Source organism: Lepidochelys kempii, chromosome 16, assembly GCF_965140285.1.
Source record: "Lepidochelys kempii isolate rLepKem1 chromosome 16, rLepKem1.hap1, whole genome shotgun sequence".
Taxonomy (NCBI): domain Eukaryota; kingdom Metazoa; phylum Chordata; order Testudines; family Cheloniidae; genus Lepidochelys; species Lepidochelys kempii.
This window is the reverse complement of record NC_136395.1, coordinates 4,218,392-4,232,506: the sequence shown is the minus strand read 5'-3', so window position 1 is coordinate 4,232,506 and position 14,115 is coordinate 4,218,392. Positions and strand designations below refer to the sequence as shown.

General features: G+C 50.2%; 1 protein-coding gene and 1 long non-coding RNA gene across 19 annotated transcripts in view; one reads left to right on the top strand and one right to left on the bottom strand.

The window, feature by feature from the left end:
• Positions 1 to 14,115, bottom strand: part of PNPLA7 (patatin like domain 7, lysophospholipase) — a 443,243-nt gene that overhangs the window by 87,971 nt on the left and 341,157 nt on the right. The window lies entirely within an intron of this gene.
• The window catches only part of LOC140899141 (uncharacterized), a 70,913-nt gene continuing 61,055 nt past the window's right edge, over positions 4,258 to 14,115 (top strand). For 3 of the 6 annotated variants that reach the window (XR_013634749.1, XR_012155229.1, XR_013634751.1), the window contains exons 1-4: positions 4,265 to 4,338; positions 5,162 to 5,625; positions 7,271 to 7,558; positions 8,748 to 8,921. This is a non-coding gene — a long non-coding RNA (uncharacterized LOC140899141). Of the gene's footprint in view, positions 4,339 to 5,161; positions 5,626 to 7,270; positions 7,559 to 8,747; positions 8,922 to 14,115 lie in introns of all 6 variants that reach the window. The other 3 variants (XR_012155227.1, XR_012155231.1, XR_013634750.1) reach the window with 3 other exon arrangements.

Here is a 14,115-nt window from a genome sequence, read left to right as displayed (position 1 = left end):
GCCAGGAGGCAGGTGACGTGCTTCTTGGCCCCCCTCTTTTTCTCCAGGGTGTAGAAGAAGCGGGAGCCACGATCCATCTCCCGAAGAAGGCGGATGCGGGATCGAACAAAGGCACCCCGGGCCCAATGGCCCCCGAGGGCCTGGAGCTCCTCCCGCTTCTCCCGGCCTGTTCTGCAGAGGGGCGGATCCTCGGGGTTGGTGGCCAGATGCCTCTCCAGCTCTAAGACCTCCCGTTCCAACTGCTCTATCGCCCCATGCCTCCCTCGGCTGGCGCCCCGGGTGTTGTCACTGCAGAGGAGCCGGGCGTGCACCTTTCCCAGGTCCCACCACCACTGCGCCGAGGGAAAGCCAAGCCATTGTCCTCGCCAGGCCAGCCAGAACTCCCAGAAGGATGTCACGAAGCCCACATCCTCCAACAAGCTGTTGTTGAAATGCCAGTAGGCCGGCCCCGGCCTCTCCGCACAAAGAGAGGCGGTTACGGTGGCTATATGATGATCAGAGAAGGGGGCTGGCCGGATGCTGGAGGAGTGGGCCCGTGAAAGGTGGAAACGTGATAAATAAATGCGGTCCAACCGGGAGTGGCGCAACTGATGGGCCTCCACCCGGACAAAGGTGAATGTCGAAATGTTGTCCGGGTGGTGGTCGCGCCAGACGTCCACCAGGGAGTGGTGTTCGACTATCTCCCGGAGGACGTCTGCAGCAGCAGGGCAGTGCTCGGTCCCCGAGCAGTCCCGCTCCTTGAGGGTGGTGTTAAAGTCCCCACCCAGGACCAGGCACTCATGAGGATCCAAGGTGCCGAGGAAAGCGGACGCCTGCTGATAGAATTGTAGCCGCTCCGGGCCTGATGCCAGGGCATAGATGTTAATGAGATTGACCACGAGCCCCTCCATACGGACCTGGAGGTGCAGCAGGCGGCCTGGCACAGCCTCGGCGACCCCTAGCACCTCGGGCCATAGGTCGGGGGAGAATAGGGTCACCACTCCAGCCGTACAAACTGTGAGACGGCTAAAGTAGACACTGTTCCCCCATTCCAGCTGCCAGCTGTCTTCAGCAGCTGGATCCGTATGGGTCTCCTGAAGGAAAACCACAGAGTATCCCCCCTCCCGAAGGAAGAAGAGCAACTGGGACCTGCGGAGACCCATCCTACAGCCCCGGGTGTTCAACGTTGCGATGATGAGTGGTGCCATGAGGAGGGCTGGGGGGGATCCTCACCGGCAGGGATGCTCGCAGCCCCCATTGGGCCACTCATCAAACTGTGACCTACCCCGTAGGTGAGCAATGAGTCACGGAAGCCACGAACCCACTGGTAGGCTGCGGCAGCCTGCTTCCCGGTCCTTTTACCCTCCCCCATAAGGGCTCTCACAGCCCGGAGGATCTGATGAAAGTCCCCCCATCGCTGGAGAGCAAGCTGTACCTTGTTGCGGGAGCCATGGACGTCTTCTAAAAACTCCTGCAACTCCTCTCGCAGCACATGGGGGTGGGTGGGATTACTGACTCCTGACCATCCTCTAGCCGGGCCCCAATACAGCCCCGTGATCCACCGAGATGGGCAGGCAAGGAGCAGACCCCTGACATGGTGGCCCGCCTCATACCCTGGGTCGATAGGAGCAACGGAGGGAAGATAGCAGCCCCGAGTGGGTCGGGACAGGGAAACACAAAGCCCGCTGCCTGGGGGTCATCTGCTGGAAAAGGGAAGGAGACAGTCCCAGGAGCGGCAATAACATCACGGGAGGTGGAGGGAATAGGGACAGAGTCAGCAGCAGAGGCAGGGACGGGGTCAGGGGCAGAGGTGAGATTCCAGGCTCCAGAAGTCAAGCAACTGGGCGGTGGCACTTCCTGATCAGGCTCAAGGGTTTGGGGGGGTGGGGAGGGGGCTCTCAGCGATGCTGGGCACAGGCTCTGTGGTGGGTTTGGCAGCCACGGCATCAAATGGACTGTTTTCTGTACGGCCCCCACCTGGTAAGGAAGTCGATTGCTCCACACCAACGAGGGATGCCCCTGGTGGCTCGGGTCCCGGCCGCGTGGCACTGGCCATCGCCTCAACAGGCTCAGCAGCCGTCAGCAGGGTGCCATCCGCCGCCGGGTTGATGGAAGAGTCCAGGGGCTCCTCGCAGGCAGGAGCAGAGGCAACGGTTAGGGGGAGGGAGCATGGGGAAAGGGGGGACCAGAGTGAGGTCGCCCAGATCAAGGCCCACTGGTAAAGGGTCGTCCTCCCCCTAGGTGACCATGGTCAAACCCAGGGCCTCGATCTCCTCATTTATGGAGGGAAGATCGCCTTCCACCACCCTGGGGTTCTCCCTGCTGGCACGTGACGCGACGGTCACCTTGGGGCTCACTGGGGCTTCAGATGGTACCGGAGCAGGAGGGGCTCCATCGGGGGCCTCAAAAGGGAGGGACTCCCGTGGAGGGGCGATATGACCATCCAGTGCTGCCACGTCTTCCCCAGCCGGCACCGGTGGATGAAACACACCTGTGGGCAAGGCAGCAGGCTCGGCATGGGTGTCCCCCTTCCTGGTCTTCCAGGGGGCCTCTGCGTCTGATGGAAGGAGTGGAGCTCAAGCCTTCCGCTTGCCCTGCTTCCATTGTGCTAGGGCCCAGCCCTCCATGGCATCATCTGGGGGCTGGCTAGCAGGGGTCAGGGCAGGGGCGATGGCTCAGGGACTCGTGGCTGGGGGTAACGGTGGGGCAACAAGAGGGAGGGAAGATTCCCCCTGGGGCGAGCCCTCTCCCATGCCCGGCGATGTCCCTGCCGCACCCTCCTCCATGGGCTCTGCCAGATTGTATGCAGCGGAGGTGGGGCTCTCCCGCTCGTCTGGGCCTAGTGGGGGAGGTGCCCCATGGGCCCAAGCAGGAGCAGTGGTGAACTGGGAAGGAGGAGGGGCGGCTTCGGACGTGAGGCAGCCAGGGGCGCCAGCGATGACGGGGTCAGCGCCCTGCTGGGGCTTGCGGGTTCCGGATGCCCCTCCTTGCCAGGCCAGGGGGCAGTCCCTCCGGATGTGCCCCATCGCCCGGCAGAGGTAGCACTGGGCCTCCCCTGTTGAATAATGCACCTGGTAATGGGCTGCCTGGTAGGGGACCAGGAATGACCCCTCTAGAGCCTCTCTGCCACGCACCGCCGGCAGCAGTTGAAGCTGCACTTGCCGGTGGAACGAGAGGACGTGACGGAGGGCGGGGTCTTTGCAGCCCAATGGGAGAGGGCTGATGACAGAAACGGGTTTCCCCAGGGTGGAGAGGGCGGGTAACAGGGCGGCATTGGGAAGAAAGGGAGGGATGGAGGTCAGGACCAGACGGACTCCCAGGTCCTCTAGCGGCTCTAGGGGGATGAACACCCCCCCACTGCCAGGCCCCTCTCCACCACCTCCTAGGCGGCGGCCTCCGATGCTGAAAAGAAGACCACCTTTCCGTACATTTTGGAGGCCGCTACGATGGCTGTGGGCCCCACCACCCTCACCAACACCTCCACGTAGGTCTCCACATGGGGCGAGGCAGGTACCAGGAGGCAACGGACACTGTGCTTCCTGGTCAAGGTCGGGAAGGGGCCCCGGCCCTACAGATGGTAGCAGAGGCGGTGGCCAGGAGAGATGACGTAGCTGCAGGCAGGGGGACATGTGCACGCACGTGTGCTTGCACAGAGTCAGTTTGGGCTGGCTGCTGCTTCTGGCCCAAAGGGTGCAATCAGGGCGTGGAAAGCCAAGCAAGCAGCTGAGTCCAGAGGCAGGAGCTGAGGCAGGTGGTAAACAGCCAGTGGGAGTGGTGGAGGGGGCAGTGGTGGTGTGGGGGTTGGGGGGGACGCAGATGGATCAGGGGGCAGCTCCACACCACACCCCCTGTATCCAGCAGGCCCCCCCCAAAGGGCTGCAGTTGGAGCAGTCGCAGCACCCGAGGGTGGGGGGTCCAGCAGCTGGCCAGCAACCAGGTAGCAGAGAAGGGGGATGGTGTCTGGCCCAGCCAGGGGAGCAGCTGGAGGAGCAGTAGCAGGAGCGAGAGCCCAAGACCCAGCAGCAGCAGCAGTCTCCCTCCTCCCTCCAGCCAGTCGGGTTCAGCAGAGGAGCCGAAGGGGGGTCTACTGGCCACTGGATGAACAAGTTTCTGTTCCCTGACTGACCAGAGCAGGAGCTGCCCCAGGCTAATGAGAACACCTGACTCCAATTAACCTGCAGAGTCAGGTGAGGCCATTAAGCTAATGTTACCACCTGACTCTAATTAAGGCCCCTCTGATAATATAAGAGGGCTCACTCCAGTCAGGCAGAGGAAAGCCAGGGAGCCAGAGGAGAGGAAGTGTGGCTGAAGGGCTGGTTAATGAAGACACCCTCAAGCCATCAGTAAGGGAGCCCTAAGGTAAGGGTGAAGAAGAGAAAAGGGGGAGAGCTGGGGGCAAGTGGCCCAGGGAAATGTAGCAACTCTGGCAGTGAAAGGTTGGCTGCCAACAGCTGCTGCCATTAGGGTCCCTGAGCCGGAACCCGGGGTAGAGGGCGGGCCTGGGTTCCCCTCAACCTGTCACTACAGAAACACCTCCTGGGAGGGGAAGACCAGCCCCTGTCGGGACAGGAAGCTAAACTGTTTGGGAATAAGCCCATAGGGACAACAGAGACTGTGGGAGTTCTCTCACCAACCTCCTTGCTGGCTTATGATGAAAAGGGCTCAGTAGACTGTAACCCTGGCCCTAGAGAGAGGGATCCACGGGGACAAGGACAGAGCTCTGCCACAGGTGATAAGAATAATAACAACAACTTTGCCTTCCTACAGCATCTTTAATCTAAGAATCCCAAAGCACTTTACAAACTTTCATTTCATTCATCAAACATACATGTGAGGTTAAGTACAGATAATGTATTATACCCACTGGAGAGATGGGAAAATCTGGCACAAAAAAGTCCCTCAAATCTTAATGAGGCAATGACAGAGCTGGAAATAGAAGAAAGGAATCTTGAGCTCCCAGTCCACTGCTTTAACCATTAGTCCACACTGTGTTTCTGGAGAAAGCAGTAACAGTTCTTGGAAAAGAGCTCTGGCTACTGCATTTGTGCACAGTTTAGGTCAGTCAACTTGGTGTATTGAAAATATAATTGGTTTATCACAGCAACACCAGGACTAAGAATAATAAATATAGGGAGCCCTGTGCCAGAACTCAGCAATATTTATTTATTTTTGTGTTTTTCAGATGCCCCTGCCACAGTTTCTCTGGGCACATGCACTGCACAGAAAAGAGATAAAAATTAGCATAACAAGAGCTGGTTAAATAACAGCTGCAGAGAGGAGGCTAAAACGCACCTCTCCACAGGATAATGGAGTATGCTGCTAACAGCACCTAATATAAAAGAGGATGTAACTTACCTGTAACTGGAGGTTCTTCAAGATGTGTGGTCCCTATCTGTATTCTACTGTAGGTTATGTATGCCCACCATGTGCCTGGAGTCGGAGAATTTGAAAGTAGTGTCTGTTGGTCCACGCATGTGCCCTGGTTTGCCTCGTTCTCCTGACCAGGTGATAAAGGATGGGGTGGACCTCCTGCTTCTTCAGTTCCTTCTACACCATGAATCAGATAAGATCAAAAGCAGAGGGAAAAGAAGGCTGGTAGTGGAATATATATAGGGACTACACATCTTGAACAACCTCAAGTTACAGGTAAGTAACATCATCTTCTTTGAGTGATGGTCCCTATTGTATTCCACTGTACGTGATTGACAGGCAGTCCCTAAATAGGTGGATGGTGTGAGGATGAGGACAGTAGGAGTGAGCAGAGGTCTGCCATCCCAAATCAGGCATCAGCAGCCAAGTCTTGTACCAAAGTGTAACGTCTTGCAAATGTGTGGACAGAGCTCCATGTGGCCACTTTACAAATGTCTAGGAGGGGTATGTCCTAAAGAGACACTATAGTTGTGGAGTGTGCTTGTACCCCCATGAGGGAGCAGGTGGGGAAGGTTTGAGAGCTAATAGCAGGATAGTATGCAACCAGATATCCATTTGCCAATTCTCTGATGGAGATGGCGTGACCTGTGATTCTCTGATATAGCAACAAACACCCTCAGGGATTTTCTGAATGGTCTCGTTCTCTGTAGGTCAAAGGCCAAAGCTTGTTGAACATCTAGAGAGTAGAGCCTATGCTCTTCTGCAAACACTTGTGGTTTCGAGAAGAACACAGGTAAATGAATGGATTAGTGAAGGTAAAATTCCAAAACCACTTAGGAATACATTTGGGGTGTAGGTGTAAAGAAACCTTATCTTTGTGAAATATAGTGTATGGAGTGTGTGCCATCATTGCTCCAGGTTCACCAACCCTCCTTGCCCATGTGACGGCTATGAGAAAGATGACATTCATGGAGAGGAGCAAAAAGGAGCAAGTCGCTAAGGGCTCAAAGAGGAGCCATATCAGAACTGAAAGAATAGGATTCAGGTCCCTTTGGGGTGTTATCTTTCAAGGAGGTGGGAAAATCCTTATCCGGCCTTTCCAGAATTGAGTGGTTAGCACGTACGCAAAAACAGAGTATCCCTCTGTAGGGGGATGGAATGCACAGATAGCCATCAAATGGACTCTCAGGGAACTGAGAGATAAGCCCAATGTTTACAGAGATAGAATATAGTCTAGGATGAGTGGGATACACATAGCTTCTGGTAGAACGACTCTCTGCTGCATCCAGGATGAGAAGCATTTCCAGCTAGAATGGTAACATTTCCTAGTTGAGTCCTTTCTGCTATTAGAGAGGAGCACGCCTGTTCTAGAGCTGATGACTATCCAAATACCACACCCTAAGGTGAAGCAGTAGGGGATTGGGGTGTCTGATCCTGCCATTGCATGGGACCAGAAGCTCAGAGAATATTGTGAGGGTAATCAGGGGACGAGATGACAGGCGCAGGAGGTTGGAGAACCAAAACTGTCTGGACCAGAAAGGGACGATCAGGATGACTGTCACTCTGTCCTACCACTTGTGGCAGAAGCGGTAGAAGAGGGAAGACGCAGGTGAACTGGTCTGACCAGGGAAGAAGGAGAGCATTACCCTGGGAGCAGTAACCTAGGACTCCACTGGAGCAATGAGACTCACTTGTTGCTGGACTGGGAAGTGAATCGAACCCTGGTTTGGTTTCCCCATTGAGTGAAAATATCATTAAGCACAGTGTCATGAAGTTCCCACTCGTGGTCGATTGCGAAGTGTCTGCTGAGGGAGTCCGCGATCACATTTTGTGTCCCCAGAAGGTAGGTTGCAGATAGGGTGATCTGATTGCTGATGCACCAGCTCCAGAGATCTTGCTCTCCCCTTGTTTGTTGATGTAGATTTTGTTGTCTGACATTATGAGGACATGGTGAGAGCAGATGAAATGAAGAAAGGACTCGCAGGTCTTCCCTATTGCCTGTAGTTCCAGGACATTGTTGTGCATTCTGGACTCTCAAGATGTCTACATTCCCTGTGCTGTGTGGTTGCCCATATGGGCTCCACAATCTAGTAGAGACACGTCTGTAATGATGGTCTTGTCCGGTGAAGAGGGGAGAAAGGGGACCCCCTACGCATACATGATGAGGAAGACGACGCTGGAATTTCTGAGATAAAGGAAAGCTCTGTCTGTATGTGCTTTATTCAAACACTTCGTAGTTTCGTCTCCACAACACTATGTTCCTATCTCTTTAAAGTGATGTAGAAAGAAACAAAGCAAACCTACCACAAACAGAACCAGAAGTTATTACCTCAGTGTTGGGCACCTTAATGCTTATACAGCTGCCACTAGCATATACAACTCTGCTTTCAAATCTAATCACTCTTTCGTCCCTGGGTTCCTCTATGATAAAGATTACTTCCCTGTTCTCATTACATGAGAACAATTTCCTATACAATAAGTTTGCCTTGAGAGCTTAAGCTATGCAGCTCAAAGGAGGAAGAGATGAAACTATCACATTGCCCTCTCCACTGTACTGTAGGTGCACAAAAGTGTTGAGGAAGCCCTAGGTCAGGAAGCCTTTAATAATTAAGCCTTATTAAAAGCAAAGTAGAGGGGGAGATCAGGTGAAGTACTTGGATTCTGACCCCCCACTTGGTAAGGCAACTCCCATCTTTTCATGTGCTGTGTATATATACCTGCCTACTGTATTTTCCACTCCATGCACCTGATGAAGTGGGTTTAGCCCACGAAAGCTTATGCCCAAATAAATCTGTTACACTTTAAGGTGCCACAAGTACTCCTCTTTGTTTTTGGATACTGTAGTAGCTCATGTTGCTTGCTGTATTCATAAGGAATCAGCCTTAGACAGTCTCTACACACTTGCAGAGCATGCAGGATACGTGTAGCTACACGCCACAATGAAAGGCAAGCTGTGTCCACACTCACTGCAGTGTGTAGCTACACATAGTAGTGAAAGGCTCAGGCAGGGGGGGAATGGAGGGTAAGGCCCTGTCAGGGAGGAGTGGCCAGAGCCTTTCCCTGCTGCCTTCCCCCTGCCAGCAGCATAAAGCACTATTTGGGTATGTAGAGATCTACGTAGGGCAGTCTACTGGCCTAAGCCATACCTCACCGTCTACACTGTTATTTATACCCGTGCTAGCTGGGCATGCAGCGTTCACACACGCCTTCCCCCAGGCATATCTGACATATGCAGTAAGCCCACATTGTCAGTATGCCCTCCCAGCAACTGTCTGCAACCTCAATTTTCCCCACCCAGTGCTTTGCTGTGAGACACCTGCCTCCCTCCATTCCACACACCTTTAAAGATAAACCCCCCCAGTATCTAACACATGTCCTCCCTCTGTCTTCTCTACCAGTGGCAGGAGCCCTATTGCACCCTCCCACCTGACTACATCCTCCTGACATCCCCTCCTCTCAACGGAGCAGTAAGAAACGGTATACCCTCTAACTCAACTGTACTGTGCAGGATGCAAAAGTCAGCCTGACATCCCTGGACATCTTTACTCTGAACTATCTACAAAGGAAAGGAAGTGAGTATTCCAGTCTTCTACTGATCAAATCCCCAGTACAACTCATTTCCTAAAGGAGAACACAAAGTTTGTTCTCAGTATGACATCAGCAATCCAGTTTCGTCTTTTAATTCTAACTTCCTGAGGAACTAAACTGTGATGTATTTGTGCTTGGAACATACAGCTGGCTGAAATTACCAAAAGCCTCATAGTTGTTCAGGTGTCGTGCAAAGGCAGCTGGATCAATGGAATCCTGGAGCCTTAAATGTTGTGTATGAATAAATCAGTAAAAAAAAAAAAAAACTAGAGGGAAAAAACAAAAACAGTGAAAACATGTGAGGGGAAAACTTTAAAGAATTTTTGCTTTGTGATCATACCTAGCAAAACCGCATGCTGTATGGATGCTCAGGAGCTTTGGACAGCTGCCATTTCTATACTGACATACAGGGCATAGATAATATTATATACATAGGGCCAGATTCTGTCACCTTTACTCACACTGAGTAGTGCCTTACTCTACAAGCAGTTGCATTGAAATCAGTGGGAGCACTCATGAAGTAAGGTACTTCTCAGCACGACTAAATATATCAGAATCTGGCCCCCAGACAGCAATGCAACTCACAAGTCCAATCCAGAGACTCAAACTCCCACAGAGAACTGAATCTCACATATTTCATCAGTATGTCCCAACACACACAGTATGCCCTCCTAGGACCGCCACTGCTTGACAGATACTGTCCTGCTGGTAATTGCTCACCTTAGCTGATCACTCTGGTTACAGTGTGTATGGTAACACCCATTGTTTCATGTTCTCTGTGTATATAAATCTACCCACTGTATTTTCCACTGAATGCAGCCGATGAAGTGAGCTGTAGCTCACGAAAGCTTATGCTCAAATAAATTTGTTAGTCTCTAAGTTGCCACAAGTCCTCCTTTTCTTTTTGCGGATGCAGGCTAACATGGCTGCTACTCTGAAACCTGTCATAATAATTTGCATTTATAAAGTTTGAAACCTTTACTGAGGGCTTCTCTCTCTCCCAAGCAAGAGGCTCAATTAACATTAAAATCATACTCTATGTTTTAGCACTCCAGAGCTTTGTCTAAATAGAAAGGGTAGTCCATCCGGTCACACATGCACACAATACTATGGCTGTTTCAGAGGAATGTTTTAAACTCTAATTGTATGTGGTGTAGTTGTAGCCGTGTCAGTCCCAGGATATTAGAGAGACAAGCTGGGTGAGATAATAGCTTTTACTCTGCCAACTTGCCTCTCTCACCAACAGAAGTTGGTCCAACAAAAGTTATTACTTCACCCACCTTGTCTCTTTAAACTCTAAATTGTCAGTTTTGTGCTATGGTTAATTGACACAAATGCAGTGTGAGATTATCAGTGGTGTAAATAATGTGCATTGTAGTGACCTGAGTCACCTGACAAACAGTCACAACAGAGAATGACTTGAAAGATCAGAACAGCATAAGAAGGCTGGGGTCACATGGTGCTCAGTTGCTCATAGGAGAGCCGTGCGTGTACATTCACACTCTGCCACTAGGTACCACATTTTCTAATTACAGTATGAATAGACATGAAACCCAAAAGTGACCGTTCATGCAGCAATCTGGACTCAGAAAGGGGGCAGAGGGCAATGTATATCAAATACAATAGCTCACAACACCACCACAGCAAGCAACTTCCGCTGAACTGAACCTCATCTATCAGAGTAGTAGTAATTTAGTCACGTAGGAGACTGAACAGAATTTCAAGCTGATAAATGCAGAGGTCAGTCACGATTAACCTTGGGCGTGCTAACTTGCCACCTTTCCAAAATGGTCAGACTGAGCTCTGACTTTGAGTATAATGGGTTTCCTTAAAAGGGTGGGGATTTGGGAAAGGATTGTATCCATGATGCATGTTACTTCTCAGCTTCATTTAATGGGTCTTAGAGGACTCACCCTCTTCCATGCCCTCTTGACATGTCACTCAGGCAGGATGTGCTGCAGCTGATGCTCACACACAATCTGTTATTCCGCTAACTGATTGTGAGAATAGAAGAGGGAGGTTTCACTCTTTATTTCACAGAATGGGTTTTTAAGGCTTCTTTGTTATTTGACAGTTTCCTGATAACCTTAAGAAGTAGCAAGTGCTTACTTTCCAAAGCTTGTTCACCCTATTATCAAAAGCTGAAGCAAACTCTCCTAAATACCACCTCAGGATCTTGGGTCAGTGGTTTGAAATGAAGTGATAATATTTTGGAGACAAAGTCAGTCACACAATCCATAAGCCAGTCAAACTCAGAAAAAGGAATACAGAGCTAACTACTGTGACAGTGAGGCCTGACCACAGCTTTCAACTAGACTCCATAGAATACACTCATGTCAACCCAGTGAGCTAGGGGCATGAAACTTTCACATTTCAAACCCCAGCTAACAGTATCTCTATTAAATAATTCATTGTGACAGTGCTTCACACTTAGAAAGCACCTTTCACCTAAGGACCTCAAGGCCTTTCATAAAGTCTGATCCTCACAACTTCCCACAGACAACTTTTACCTTCCCCATTTTACAGAAAGAAAAACTGAGGTACAGATGTTTTAGTGACTTGCCCAAGTTACACAGAGTCAGTGGAAGAGTAAAAAATAAAGCCCAATGCTTCTGACTCCCAGTCCCCTGCTCTAGCCCTTGGCCAGAGCAATTTATAACAGCATACGCACCATTGGCAGAGACTTTTAATTCTCTTCAGGTTCTATACTGTAAGTTCACACAAGTAAAATGGTCTCAAATGGAATTTCAGTGGCAATTTTATGCAAAGCTAAATCACTGAACCAGTGCACAAAATGGTCATGTGTTTTTGAACAATTCAAAGAGCTAGTCTCTAAGTTTTGCGTTCTATTTTCAATATTGTGAGCTCCTCCATTACTTGAGAATTTTTCATTGGATGCTCTGTCTGGAACAGAAGTTTAATAAAGAGGATATTATTTATTAAACTCCAGCAGCATGCTTGGGGCATTAGAAATCACTGAGGGGGACCCAGCACTGTGCAGTTATAATTTAGACAAACAATACAGTGCAGTCCAAAAATGCACAGCATGATCTGAAGAGAGATTTGTTGAAAAGCAGGGCACATTTTTGTTTTTAAGTACATCAATAAAGACACTTCTTAGTGCAGAGGATTAGTAGCAAAAGACATCCTGGGGAAAGTGTGCTTTCAAGAGGTATTTGAAGGTGGGGGGACCTGGTGCACTGGACAGAGAGGGGCTGACAGATGCAAGGGACTGCTAGAAAACAAGTGGGAACATGACAGTGGAAGGGAGAAAGTTGCAAAGAGCCTATCTAGAAGGTTTGGGCAGGAGGAGGACAGCAGGGTGGAGTGGTGCAGAGCCTTGAAAGGGACAAGACGTTTAACCATGGCACAAAGAAAGGGAAAACGAGAGGAGTGATTCAAAAAGCAATTCCTAGGATGCGTAGCCGATTTGTTTCCATCACAAGTAATTGAGAATATTAGTAGATTTGGGATCTCTGAATCTCAGGGCACATCTACACTACAGACTTAAGTCGACTTATAGCCACCACAGTAATCACTGCAGTGGCTGATGTCCACAATACCCTCCTTCTGTTGGTGGTGTGCATCCTCACCAGGAGCACTTCCACTGACTGAGACAGGAGACTCAGCTCTGCGCAGCTCCCTGCTGGGAGCCCAGCTGCCCCCTGGGCTCTTGCCTCCCCATTCCCCACCAGAAGCAGAGGGCTCTAGCTGTCCGACTATCTTTCCGAAGATAGCCAAGGGCTGATGTAAGTAATGCAGTGTCAACACACATATTCGCAAAAAGAAAAGGAGTACTTGTGGCACCTTAGAGACTAACCAATTTATTTGAGCATGAGCTTTCGTGAGCTACAGCTCACTTCATCAGATGTTTACCGTGGAAACTGCAGCAGACTTTATATACACACAGAAATCATGAAACAATACCTCCTCCCACCCCACTGTCCTGCTGGTAATAGCTTATCTAAAGTGATCAACAGGTGGGCCATTTCCAGCACAAATCCAGGTTTTCTCACCCTCCACCCCCCCACACAAATTCACTCTCCTGCTGGTGCTAGCCCATCCAAAGTGACAACTCTTTACATAATCAAGTCGGGCTATTTCCTGCATAGATCAAGGTTTTCTCACATCCCCCCCCACCCCCATACACACACAAACTCACTCTCCTGCTGGTAATAGCTCATCTAAACTGACCATTCTCCAGGTTTAAATCCAAGTTAAACCAGAACATCTGGGGGGGGGGGGGGGTAGGAAAAAGCAAGAGGAAACAGGCTACCTTGCATAATGACTTAGCCACTCCCAGTCTCTATTTAAGCCTAAATTAATAGTATCCAATTTGCAAATGAATTCCAATTCAGCAGTTTCTCGCTGGAGTCTGGATTTGAAGTTTTTTTGTTTTAAGATAGCGACCTTCATGTCTGTGATTGCGTGACCAGAGAGATTGAAGTGTTCTCCGACTGGTTTATGAATGTTATAATTCTTGACATCTGATTTGTGTCCATTTATTCTTTTACGTAGAGACTGTCCAGTTTGACCAATGTACATGGCAGAGGGGCATTGCTGGCACATGATGGCATAGATCACATTGGTGGATGTGCAGGTGAACGAGCCTCTGATAGTGTGGCTGATGTTATTAGGCCCTTTGCCTCACGCTCTCAAAGAAACTGCGGAATCACCTGATCAAGATCCTCTACAGCAAACAGGGAAAGATTAAGAATGAGCTCTCAAAAATGGATACTCTCATAAAGAACCAACCTTCCACACAAACTTCCTCGTGGCTGGATTTTACTAAAACTAGACAAGCCATTTACAACGCACACTTTGCTTCTCTACAAAAGAAAAAAGACACTAAACTTTCTAAACTACTACATGCTACAAGGGGCCACAGCAATGGTTCCCTCACCCCACCTAGCAATATTGTTAACCTATCCAACTATACTCTCAGCCCAGCAGAAGCAGCTGTTCTATCTCGGGGCCTCTCCTTCTGCCCCTCCACCCCCACGAACATGATACAGTTCTGTGGTGACCTAGAATCCTATTTTCGACGTCTCCGTCTCAAGGAATATTTCCAAAATACCTCTGAACAACATACTAATCCACAGAGGTCTCCCTGCCAACACTACAGAAAGAGGGATTCTAGATGGACTCCTCCTGAAGGTCGAAACAGCAGACTGGACT